Genomic DNA, 12,311 nt, shown 5'->3' with positions numbered 1-12,311 from the left:
TCTCCCTTTCTGTCACTGAAAGAGCACGCCAGCTCCTTCATAGCATGCCTCTGATCCTCTCGTTTTCCAAGGCAAAAACCTAAGAATGACTCTCACAGGACTCATTAAGGCTGCTCCCCCCTCCAAGCAAAGAGTAAGCACAAGTAGAACTCTGCACAGTGCTCCCAGGAGATGCATGGGAAGACATGTACTGAGGCAGCCAACACAGCTACTTTCACCTCTCTGGGAAACAGACTGAAAAAGCTGAGGCTGAAAGGACAAATGATGTTTTCAGTTTACTGCTTTAACTTCTCAGCTAAACAGCAAGGATGAGCTGTCCACAACTACGAGCAGTTTTGCTAGTAATTCACATGGCCACTCACTGGAATGAGGGACGCGCTGCTTAGTGACTTGTGTATAGAAGCAGGGAGCACACACATGTCATACAGCACAGGGGTTTAACAGCCAGTATCCTTACGGTGCTTTTTGAAAGCAGCCAGGACAGTCAGGTCACAAAGATCACAGCAGTCTTGACTGACTGATCTTCACTCACAGAGGGGTTCTTGAGATCTTTCCTGTTGCATTATAAAACGATGAGCATCAGAGCTCACACGTACACCTGCACAGTGGAAAGTACCCAACGTTCATTGAAGTCATCCAGGATGCACGCAGCATTCAGAGATTCCTGGTCCTTTTACATACCCACAAAGCACTGTGTACTTCGAAGACAAGGAAGTGGTGTACAGACACACACCTGTGATTGCTTGGCCCCACTGATGCTGTTAGCAGCCAGGTTTGATCAGAGGCTGAGCAGTCAAAAACTCTTTCAGAATCTTATCCACCATCCTCTCTTCAGCTCCCCTGCTGGAGCTGTTTTCACATCCGTGAAAATCTATTAAACTCTAATGTTTGCTTTTGTAACAAAGTCCTCCAAGACTGCAAACAGCCTTCCTTTTCTCTCCCTTTTTACTGTTTAATAACTTGTACAGAAATAGCCATGCTGCAGATCTGACCAAAGCCAACCCACCACAAACCGTGAAACAAACATGCACATAAAAACTTGGGGCAGGGGAGGAAACCCTCCAAAAATCCACAACCTATTTGAGACTTTATAAAGACTCCTCCCAGCCTCACCATGGGGTGTTTGGCCTCAGCCCACCCCCCCACAGAAAATATTCTCTTTTTTCCCCTTGTGAGAATACTGACAAATGTGGGTGGCAGCCTGGGGCTCTTCTCCTGGCTCACAGCATTGCCCAAACACACACAGCCCGCCTCCATGCTAAAGTAAAACTGCAGCATTAAAATATTTCTGCGTGCTGCATCTGTTCTCACCACCCACAGTCTTGCTCCTGCCTTGCTGCTCTTGCCTACTGGCGTGAGTATTCCAGCTTTAGATAGAACTGTTTTAGGGATACAGGCCAAGAAGGTTAACGACAGTTAGCTTTTGTTGTTTGGGTTGAATATGGTTAAAATCTGTGCCCACACCCAGTATTAATAAACAGGCTCAGTCCGTGGCAGTGGACAGGTTCATCCCTGCAGAAGAGAACTGCCAAGTGAGTGCCAGCAACTACTCCAAGTCTGTGCAGCACCGCCTGCAGAAAGTGCTCTGTACTCTTCCTTACTGACGTTCTTGGGTTGGATGTCTTTGGGAAAGCTGCCTGTTTTCTGTGCTAGGATGACCGAAATCAAGCAGCTTTCGACTTCCAAATCCATCCACAGTCCAACTAAATCTTGACAATGAGAAGTCCCTGTTCTATAGCTCTACTACATGGACACTCAGCTGCTGGTCCAAACGTGGCACTCTGAAATTATGCAGGTTCTCAAGCAGCTCTACAATTACTGGAAAGTTAATTCCAGAACTGCTGCAGTGAATTGTTTTTAGCAGCTATTAACCTATGTAAATGTCCATCTGTTCTGATTCCTTTCCACTGCTGAGTGTCCAGTGTCTGTTTTGTGATTTGAAGGTGACTGAACGTTACAGTCAGCTGTGAACAGGAAAGGTAATGGGTCACTAAAGCACACAGAAAGTCAGCATCGTTTGTAAGGTGGAAATGAAAAACCATAGTCTTCATTCTGATAGTCCCTCTCACTACCAGCCTTTATTACTGCTGAAATGAGAAAATCAGACTAGAGGGAAAGTTGTAATTAATGGAGTGGAATTAATCCAGGTCACTCTATTACTCTGGCTTTGCACAAGGGTAACTCTACTCCAGTAACTTCAGCTGAGTTTTTCTGGCACAAACCCACTGTAAGCAAAAGCAAAATTTAGCCTCTCGTTTGTTCTCATTAGGCTCCTGGCCCTTAAGCATCAGACTGACTGGAAACAGTTTACAGCCTTCAAGTTAGAAAGGAGAAAAATCTGACTAACAAGAAAAACACAAGTGTGCCAAATAAATATGGTACTGTTTTATAGACTACAGGATCAAAAAGATGCAGAAACACTTGTCTTAAAAGAAAGGTGACAGGGCTTAGCAAGAAAGCACTCTTAATGGCTATAGCTGCTACTGAAACTGCTGCCTCTTGTCACTAATCTTGGGCAAACTGCTTTTTTTTTCTTTCCTCTTAAATGGAAACCATAATCCTGCTATGAAGCAGAGCAGCCACGAATTAAGAGTTTTGGTAGCTATTATAAAAGGTTAGATTTTATGACAGATAAGACAATATTTCTGAGGTTTCTTAAAGCATGACTGTGATGAGAATGACGATAAAAGCACCCCGTGTATCAGGGTGAGCACAGGAGACATTACATATTTTGCAGTCTAAAAGTAGCAGAAAGCTTGTTAGTTTTGAAGTGACTTGGAAACAAGCTGGCTCCATTTTGCAAAGGTTCCTCCCTGTGCTGCCAATCACAGCCTTAGACTCCTTTTCTAGGTCTCTGTCTCTTTATTAGAGCAAATAGGAAGCGACAGTAATGACACCAATGATGGATGCAGTATCTGCGATACAGTTTTCTCCCATTTCTCTCCAGGGATTGGGCTGATTAACAAATCTGAATTTGTGTTTGCAGTCACGGACTATTTATGGGGCTTGAGAACGTCAGCAGTCATGGAACTTCATACCATATATTTTTCATCACCCCTTTTTTTTCCCAGAGCAAACAGCCTGTTCAGGAATGACCACGGTTTTGACTGTAATCATTCATCTAACTGCTTATTTGTGCCTATTTGTCCCAGACACATAGAAAGGCTTGGATTGGAAAGGACCTTAAAGATCATCTCGCTCCAAACCTCCTGCCATGGGCTGGGTTGGTCTCCACCCCTTAGTTCAGGCTGCCTATCCAACCTGGCCTTGAAGGCACCATTCGCCTCCAGAGATGAGGCAGAGATGTGGGACGTGCAGAGGCCAATCCTCACCTGCATCAGTTAGGGTCAGTTCAACTCTTGCACAGCAGCCAAATCACTGGTTCTAAGATACAGACTTGCTCTTAAAAAAGCTTGTCTTGCCACAAATCTTTAGTTCTGAATAAATAGAGAAGCTATTTAGAGCTAAAACTAGCATTTGCATAGCCCTGCAAAGACTTCAGCAGAAGCCGGTATCTGAGAATAGGAACAAAACGTAAAACATGTTTGAAAGAAGGATGGCCATTCTCAGAAATAACTCAGCAGAGAGCTAAAATAAACCACACCCCATGGCAATGGTTAGCTAAAATATTCTATCCTATCTTTTATTAACTGTAACAAGAACAGACTAAGAACTGCTGACAATACACACATTTTACAGAGAAAACGGGTACCATGAGACATAAAGGACAGTGACGCTGCAGGCCAGGACAGCACTTGTGCTGTTCCTGAGGATCACAGCTCACATGGTTCTGTTTTAGTAAGGCTATAAGTCACTGCATCTCTCAAATCTCTCTCTGCTAGACTGCGTTTCTATAGAGGATTCTTTGTTTGCACCTGGATGTGTTTAAGAGCCGTCTGGATGTGGTGCTCAGGGATATGATTTAGCGGAGGGTTTTTAGAGTTAGGGTACTGGTTAGGCTGCGGTTGGACTTGATGGTCTTCAAGGTCTTTTCCAACCTGGGTCATTCTATGATTTTCTGGAGAAGCGTGTTTGTCCCAACTGAACTTCACATTCATTTAGTCCACTTCCCCGTTCCTATCCAAGGAAGGAACCATCGAGTGTCTTTAACTGTTCTACCCCAGTGCAGCACCCAGGGCGCACTCCCAGGTGGCTTATTTCACTGGTAACCTTACACCTGCTGAAGATCTTGTTGATACGGCAGCATTCCCTGTATTTCCTTTTTCTGGAAGAACTGGCAGAGTGAAACTAACATAAACAAACTCTTGCACCGAGACACCGGCAGACTGGCTTAGCCTGTAATTTGTTTTCTTGCACTGTTCCTCCAGGATGACTGCATAGCTATTTGCAATACCATAAAAAGGTACAAGAGACCAAGCCCTGCCCTTCTCGGTCAGTCATGACCCAGTAATTTGTGGTGGCAACTATCCTAGTATAGTAGGAGGGATGCAACGGCACCATGCTTAGGTGTTTCATGTGTGCCAATAAAATGGAGCAAGCATAATGTTATCTGGAGCAGGAATAAGAACGGTCACTGTCAGGGCTCAGCTCCAGCAAGTCTTCCAGCTCATTAATCACGTGCTCCCAACCCCACTGTAAAGACAGGTTCTTCCCCCAGTTATTCTGCATTTAAATGCGGCCTTGTCTGTAGGTAATGTACAACCTGGGACTGTTCTACATGACGGAGATTTAGATACTACAAGGAAATTGTGCTTCTAAGACGTTTTCTTCTGCAAAACCATTAGCATGATTAGCATAAAACCCGTATGAGACCCCGCATAAAATCCAAAGCAAACATGTAGGGCAAATGAAATCAGTGCAGTAATACCACGGCTTACGTTTGCCCAGAAGGATTTCATTTTCTGCACCCTGAGCTGATGGGGCCGGCCCAGAGCAGGGCCATTGGGATGCTCAGGGGGCTGGAGCACCTCCCGGGTAAAGACAGGCTGAGGATGCTGGGCTTGTTCAGCCTAGAGAAGAGGTTCTGGGGAGTACCAATACTGATTTGCATACCTTTTAAGGCCTAAATCAGATGCTAAACACTACTGAAGTGCTGAAGATCTAAGACAACATCCCAAAAGTAGTTACTACCATTCATATGACTGAGAACAACTATTCTGCCAGGCAGGTGCTCAGTTGTTTTTCTTATTCTTCTTAAAAAGGGGAAAGAAGTACAAACCTTACTGTGAACACAGTGCTCCACTTCTGTCTTTGCTTCCAAACAAAGTGAACTTTATTTCCCCGGGCAGTTGATCTATCAAGCTTCATAGGTTCTTAATCGCACGTTAAACAGATGCTCTGTGATGCACTCTGCCTGGTGAAGCAGAACACCTACCCACTGTGGAATGTTCTCACTATATAGAAAGTGCTGTGCTAAGTAACCCGCTGGTTATTACCTCTGCAAACAGCAAGAAGCTGCTCCCTAATGCCAAGGGAAAAGATAGAAAGGGAAGAGCTACGTGACTATATAACAGAGAACCAGCAGAAAGCCATTAAGCCCCCTCACAGAGCTCCTGAAGCAGAAAGCTCGCTCAAAAGATGCAACAAAAGAAAGCACATGGAAGCCCCCGTTTGTCCTGAGCACACCTTGCACACTAACGTGTCACCCCGCTGACACACTGACTGAGCTTATGATCTCCAAGTGAAACACGGCCCTTCTATTCACATTTCTGTACCATCAGAAATGCCGATGATTTGTGTTACTTCTTAATTTCTGCCTCAAGCTTCTTCATTTATACTCTAAGCCGATGCAAGTTTTCCTTCCAGCAGGCTGTAGGCCACATTGTTCTGTATTAGAAGAGCATGATGAGTTTTATATGTTTTTATTCCAGTTACTGCAGAATATTAAGAAGGGTGAGAGCAAGAGGGAAAAATTCTCCCACCCAAATCTAAGCTGTCAGAATGGAGGGAAAAAAAAGGAGGAGGGGGGACTCTGTGAAAATACTGTATGACTCAGAGGCTTTGCAAACCACCTTCAGAAATACGGCTGGGCAGGATGAAGGCTCCCTTCTCTTTCTCTGCTCCATTTACACATTCCCAGGACTTGCTGCAACAGGAAACACCAACATTTTCCTCCAAATCTTCAGGGAAAAAGTTTCATGTTTTTGCAGCTGTGCTGGTCAGAATGCCGCTCCCAGCAGCCCCTCAGCTCCCTCCTTAAACGTCCTCCCACTGCTCAGATTTCTTTTAAAATGATGGTGGAATCCTCACACAGGTTCCCAGCAGCACACACACACTGTTGTGATCCAGCAACAGGTAGCTCAGCTCCACCGCACCATGCTCCACTCCTCAACAGAACAGGGGGGAAATAGGATGGAGGAAAAGGAATCTCACAGGTTGAGGTAAGGACAGGGAGGTCAATCACCAGTTACTGTCACCGTCAAAACACTCAGCATAGACTGATTGCTGTAATTTATTACCGGCTGGTAACAAATCAGAGCAGTGAGAGCTAAAGCAAATGCAAACACCTTCCCCACATCCCCAGAGCATAGACAGCACTGCTCAGGCTCAGCTCAGGCCACCAGCACCACCCTTCTAGTCCTGGGTGGATCTGGCTCTGAGCTGAGCTGGGGCAGCTGCTGGAGACCACCAGAGGTCACTGCTGCAGCTGCCATCAAACCCTCGTCGTGCAGACCCGACATACAGACACAGCCCCATCTTTAAAAAGACACAACTTTGCTGTCTTGCAGTTGACAGAGCAGCTGCTATACAGCATTGCCAGAAGGAATCCAATGCAGCTCAGTGACTACAGCAAAAGACTGAACTTTTTTTTTTTTTCTATTTCTTTGCCTGCTTCAGGATCTGTAAGTTGCTGCAGTGCACGTGATCTGTCCAAAGCTGCAGATGGAAACAAAGGCTTTTTAATTTCCAGGTTGCTCACCTGGTGCAATCTACATTAGGAACTTTTAGAAGTTCCTCCGCAAAGCTGAGAGCATCACAGCAAATCTTCATCTCAACACCTACATAAAAAGAACAGTTTTCCTTTGCTCTCCCTGGCAACATTAAGCACATTTAAGTTGTCAGAGCTCACAAAACAGCCCTGAAATCTTCATCCAGCTTGTACTTTAATAAGAACAGAAAGACAGAGCAGCCCTATAAGTTCACTTACCTTGCCTGTAGCTGGGCACTGCCGCATACACAGCAAAAGGAAGAGGCTGGTCACTGGTTGAGAATATGAATACAGATGGGCTAAATTTAAGCAGAAGGGCCAATATTACAAGACAGCAGCAAGTGAGATACAAGTCCAGTTCAGCTCTTTTCCTGATAAGTACTCCAGCTGAATTAAAAAGACCAGCCAGCTGTATTATAGGATCACAATAGTGATGAAGTGCTACATGTGCATGTTAAATAGCTGCATTCGCACTTATAATGCTTGCCTAAGTACACACTTCCACAACAGTAGGGATACTCCAATATCTTAAAACATATGTACATATATGTTATTTTACAGCAATGAGACCGCACACAATATACAGTGCTAAGAACAGTAACATCCTTCAGTGCAGGTCTGCTGTTTGCAATGAACAGCTGGAAGCATTCCGCCTCCAGACTGGGCAGATCTCCCTTAGAAACTCTCACTGGCCAAGATTTGTCTTACAAGGGCTCAGAAACGAGAGCCGCCTGGGTTGGTTCTGTGTGTGAGCACAGCCCAGCAGCACAGCCCAGCTGTAACCTGAGGGCAGGTGTGGGACGGAACATTGCCCTCAGCAGCACAGAGCTGCCCTCACGCACCGATCTGCCTCACAGGTACTGAGACTGAAATAGCACACCCAGTATTTATAGGCCCACAGAGCACTCCAGGAGGGTTAGTCACCGTGTGTGACGATGGACACAGCCCTCCTCCGAGGTCTAAAAATAGGAGGCTGCAAAGGACTCCTGCAGCAGCTCTGCTGAGTGATGCAGGACTGCTCACCATCAGCAGGAACACTGATTAACTCGGGGTTCCCCTGCGGTTACTCAGTGATATTCAACTCCTGCACTCCTTGCACTGAGCACAGCTAAACTACTACGCAATTAATCTGCGCAACCCTTGATTCTAAACGAGGGCTGGTAACTCTTGCTGACAAATGCACTTGACAGAACTGCTTTCCTGGCACCCCCAACGAGCAGAACACGTTTTTATAAGGCAGAGGTGAGGTCAGCTGAGCCTTTTGTGTCACTTCATTCTTACTGTACACTCACCCAGCGTCAACAGCAAAACATGGCTTTGCAGTCTTCAAAGCAAAAGTGAACTCACTGGATGTGAAAAGCACCTCTGCAGAAATCCCCAAGGCAAACAGGTCAGTGTTAAACAGCTGCTGTTCAGAAAGAAAGCAGGACTGACAGAATGCTGGAAGGTACCTGAGGCGGCTGCACTGAATCTGTGCTGTGCACAGAGCTCTGAGAAAGACAGCATTCGTTCTGAATCCCTTCCAGCACACACCTGCACTGATGCATTTATAAGAAGGAATTCAAAAAACCCGACTTCTCTGTCCTTAACTTTCAACTGTACTTTTGAACTTTAGATGCTGGCTGAGGAAAATGCAGGTTTTCAGGACATTGCTCCACTCGGGACAGTGTCAAAAGGGCACAGACTTCAAGAACCTTTCCCACAAGGTGTGTCCCTTCCCGGGCTGTCCTCCGAAAGATGCACGAGAAACACCCACTGACCACAGGAGACAATAAATAGCCATAGGGACAAAGGTGACAGCTGTACAAACATACTTTCAATGCCAGGTTTATCCAGAGCAGCTAAACATTTGGTTCTTAGCCCTTGGGAGCCAACAGATACGGCCTGTCCTCACCATATCCAAGACTAATGAAAGGCAGAGCGCTCCAACATCTGAAAAGCCAAACACGGAGTAAAACAAAGAAGGCGGCTCCTGCCTGCGGCAGAGTTGAGGGAGCCCCGACACCGCTGGAAAGGCCGCGTTTGTTTGCTTGCTGTTTTTCCACCTCCTGGCACGTGCGTGCAAGCCCTCGGGCACAGCTCCGTTTTAGCATTAAAATTACAAAGCATCCGCGGCGCGTCTGACACCGCTCCAAGTCGGCAGCGGCACGCAGCTCTGAGCAAGCGGAGTGGGGCACAAGGAGCACCAAGGGCTGGCACCGGGCGGGCCAAGCGTTGCCTCTGCTGGGCATACAAAGGAAGTTCCTCCTTGTCCTATCACTTGTGTAAAAATGTTATTCCCCTCCTACTTATGTTTAAGTATTGTAAAGCCATAGCGAGGTCTCCTTGAAGCCGGACTGAAAAGCCCAGCTCCCTCAGCCTGTCATCATAGCAGCAGTACTCCAGCCCTCGAGCATCCTCATGGCTTCCTCTGGACCATCGCTAGAAGTTCACAGTTTTCCTGCGTTAAAGACCCCAAACCTGGACGCACTACCCCAGCTGGGGCCATACAAGAGCAGAGCATAAGGGGCCGTGCCAAAGGCTTTGCAGGATCCCAGGTAGATGCCATTAGTTGCTGTCCCTTTGTGCAGTGATGCCAACACTCCATCATAGGTCACCAGGTCACCAGGTTGGTCAGGCACAATCTACCCTTGGTGAAGCTGTGCCAGCTGTCTTGGATCACCTGCTCAACCCTCGTGTGTCTTTTTATTCAGAGGGCAGTGAGGCCCTGGCACTGTTGTCTGGAGAAGCTGTGGGTGCCCAACCCTAGAGATGGCCAAGGCCAGGCTGGATGAGGGCAGCCTGTCCTTGTGGGAGACAACCAGCTGTTGGAGGGAGTTGGAAATTTAAGGCCCCTTTCAACCCAAAGCATTCTATGACTGTATGAATTTCTCAGCTAAAGGCACAAGGAAAACGTAAGTACTAACATACCTGATATTAACAGGCTTTCTCCTGTAACTGCCGTGTTGTCTGCATTGCACCTGAGTCACAGTATGTAAACCCATGACCAGAAGAACCAGTCCCTCAATAAAACAAAAGCATGAAAACAGGAACATAAAGAGTCACATACAAGAGTTATAACTGAGTCAGCATAAACCAGGCTGAATCACTGCCAGACAAACAAGGAAGTTAGAAAACTCTGCATAACAGGTATTTTTAAGGGGAGTTTCCTCTTTCAGATTGCCTGAAGCATTTCAAATGGAATTTAATTTGTGAAATATTTGAGGAGCACTATGGAACAATGGTATTGAAAATCAATTATTCTTCAAAGTTAGGTGCAATTACAGGAGCAAACTGACATGCTTTCTAAGTCCAGTCACCGGACTACTGGCATAGAGTGACAGAAACACTAACTTTATCAGTACAAAAAATCAAATTCAGACCATATCTATTTAATGGCCTAAGGCATAGTGACTTCCATCACAGAATGTGTCAGAAGCACATTGATGCACACACATAGCTCCTTCGTGGGTGGTGTGGAGGGCAGCACACTGCCTGTTTAGTGCGCAAAACAGTACTGCACAAAGACTGACACTGGAGACAGGATCAGCATGTTGGTGATTGGAATGGTGACCAGAATGGAAAACCAGGCCAGTAGCACTGTACTGTGATATGTTTTGGCAGTGTAACTTGAAATACCACTTCCACTGTCCTTAACTATTTTGTCTCAGAAATATTTAGGAGAAATGAAAATTCTGTTATTCGCCGTTTAAAGAGAACATGAGAATTATCCATCATTTCACTTGATTCATTCCTGAAGAACCCTGGAGCTGCACATTCAGTACTAAGGAGCCCAGAGTAAAAGGACAAACCACGGGCAGCGTAAAGAAACAAAAGGTTGCGCCTGGTTCTGTTTAAAAGCCATTCCATGAAGGAGATCCAGCAGTCTCTGTCAGTAGTTCTCACATCTGTGATATCATAATCCTGTGGGGTTTACAGTTATGTTTTGGGTTTTTTTTTCCCCTAGAAGGAAACTATTTTATTGCCAGGAAGAAAACATCTGAAATCTCTAGCCAGCAAAATCCACTAAGGAAGGAACTTACAGACTGCGATCATTCTAACTTGGGCTGGACTTTCTGTCCTAGTCCAAAGATTTCTTTATGCTAAATATCTCCTACACCCTCATCAATCTCTTCAATCAGCTTGACTCCTCACCAGCATCCCTCACCCACAGTTGCTCACCTGTTGATTGATCAAAGACCATCCTTCCCTTTTGATTTACGTAAGCCTCTCCCAAAATAAGCTCACAACCAACATTTAAGAAATTACAGTAATAAGCCACCTACTCTGTGCCACTGCCTACATTATTCAGTCATACATTCTACTTCTTCTTTCCCCCTTATGGCTGTCATGTTTGTTTTTTTTCAGATCATTCATTTTCTGAATCCACGCAGGGTTGGTGACAAGGGCTCCTTATCAGCTATAATCATAGTAAGCAATATTAATAACTGAAGACTTTTCTCCTGAAAACTGAGGTGTCAAATTCAGATGCCTGCATAAGAATGGCAGCTATCACGTAAGAGAAGTTTCTAGCTGCCACAGCTGAGGGACAAAAGCATCGAGCTGTGACTCAAACACACTCCATATGTTCAGAAAGCAAAGAATCCCTACTTTTCATAGTTCAGATAAGACTTCCAATAACTTGAACAGCAAAACCATCAGCTGTGATGCTGTGCCGGTTTGAAGCTGGAATTTGACGGTCATTCGATGTGAGCATGAGAGCAAACACAACAGGGAAGAATCACATGATGAACAATGTGTTCTTCCACACTTCTGCAAAGTTTCACCCAGTGAGAACACAACATCCTGATGTTTTTCCTCCTCTGGTCTCTCAAATCTACTTCTTCTGTTTACAGTAAAGCACCAAGAGAAAGTAAAAGGGCTCACATGACAAGTGTACTTGATCAAGAACATAATAGGATTTGGAAAACAGTAGCACTCCTTGTTAAACAATCGTCTTGCTCCCTATTTATGAAGCTCAGATTTTACTTGAGCTATTTAGGAAAGCACCTTACAGAACAGCAGCTGGTCACGAGTGGAAGGCTAGGACGCATAAATCAGGCCTCAAGTGCAAGGACAGATGAACTGCTTTAACCTCTGCTGTGCACCATGGAAAAAAATCCCACAGACATTTAAACTATTATTGTGGACTCACTCATGGAAAATATTCCACCTGATACCTGAAAACCTTAAACAACAACAGCAGAGAAAGGAATCAGACAGTAACAGAAGCACATGAGCCCTAGAAAGAACAAAAGACAAGGAAACAAAATAATATGGATGCAGAAAAAACACCAAAAGACCCCACTGACATTTAAATGAGATGCAATATTCTGATCTATCAAGTATAATGTACTTCAAGATGTCTAATTACCTTGATGGCCCTTAACTGGGAAACGAGCACAGTTCCTCGTACTTCATTCCTGGCATCAAAGACAGACTT

This window comes from Coturnix japonica, chromosome 28 (assembly GCF_054131305.1).
Source record: "Coturnix japonica strain WE chromosome 28, WE-NBRP24, whole genome shotgun sequence".
Classification (NCBI taxonomy): domain Eukaryota; kingdom Metazoa; phylum Chordata; class Aves; order Galliformes; family Phasianidae; genus Coturnix; species Coturnix japonica.
The sequence above is the reverse complement of the archived record's forward strand: the minus strand, read 5'-3'. Positions refer to the sequence as shown.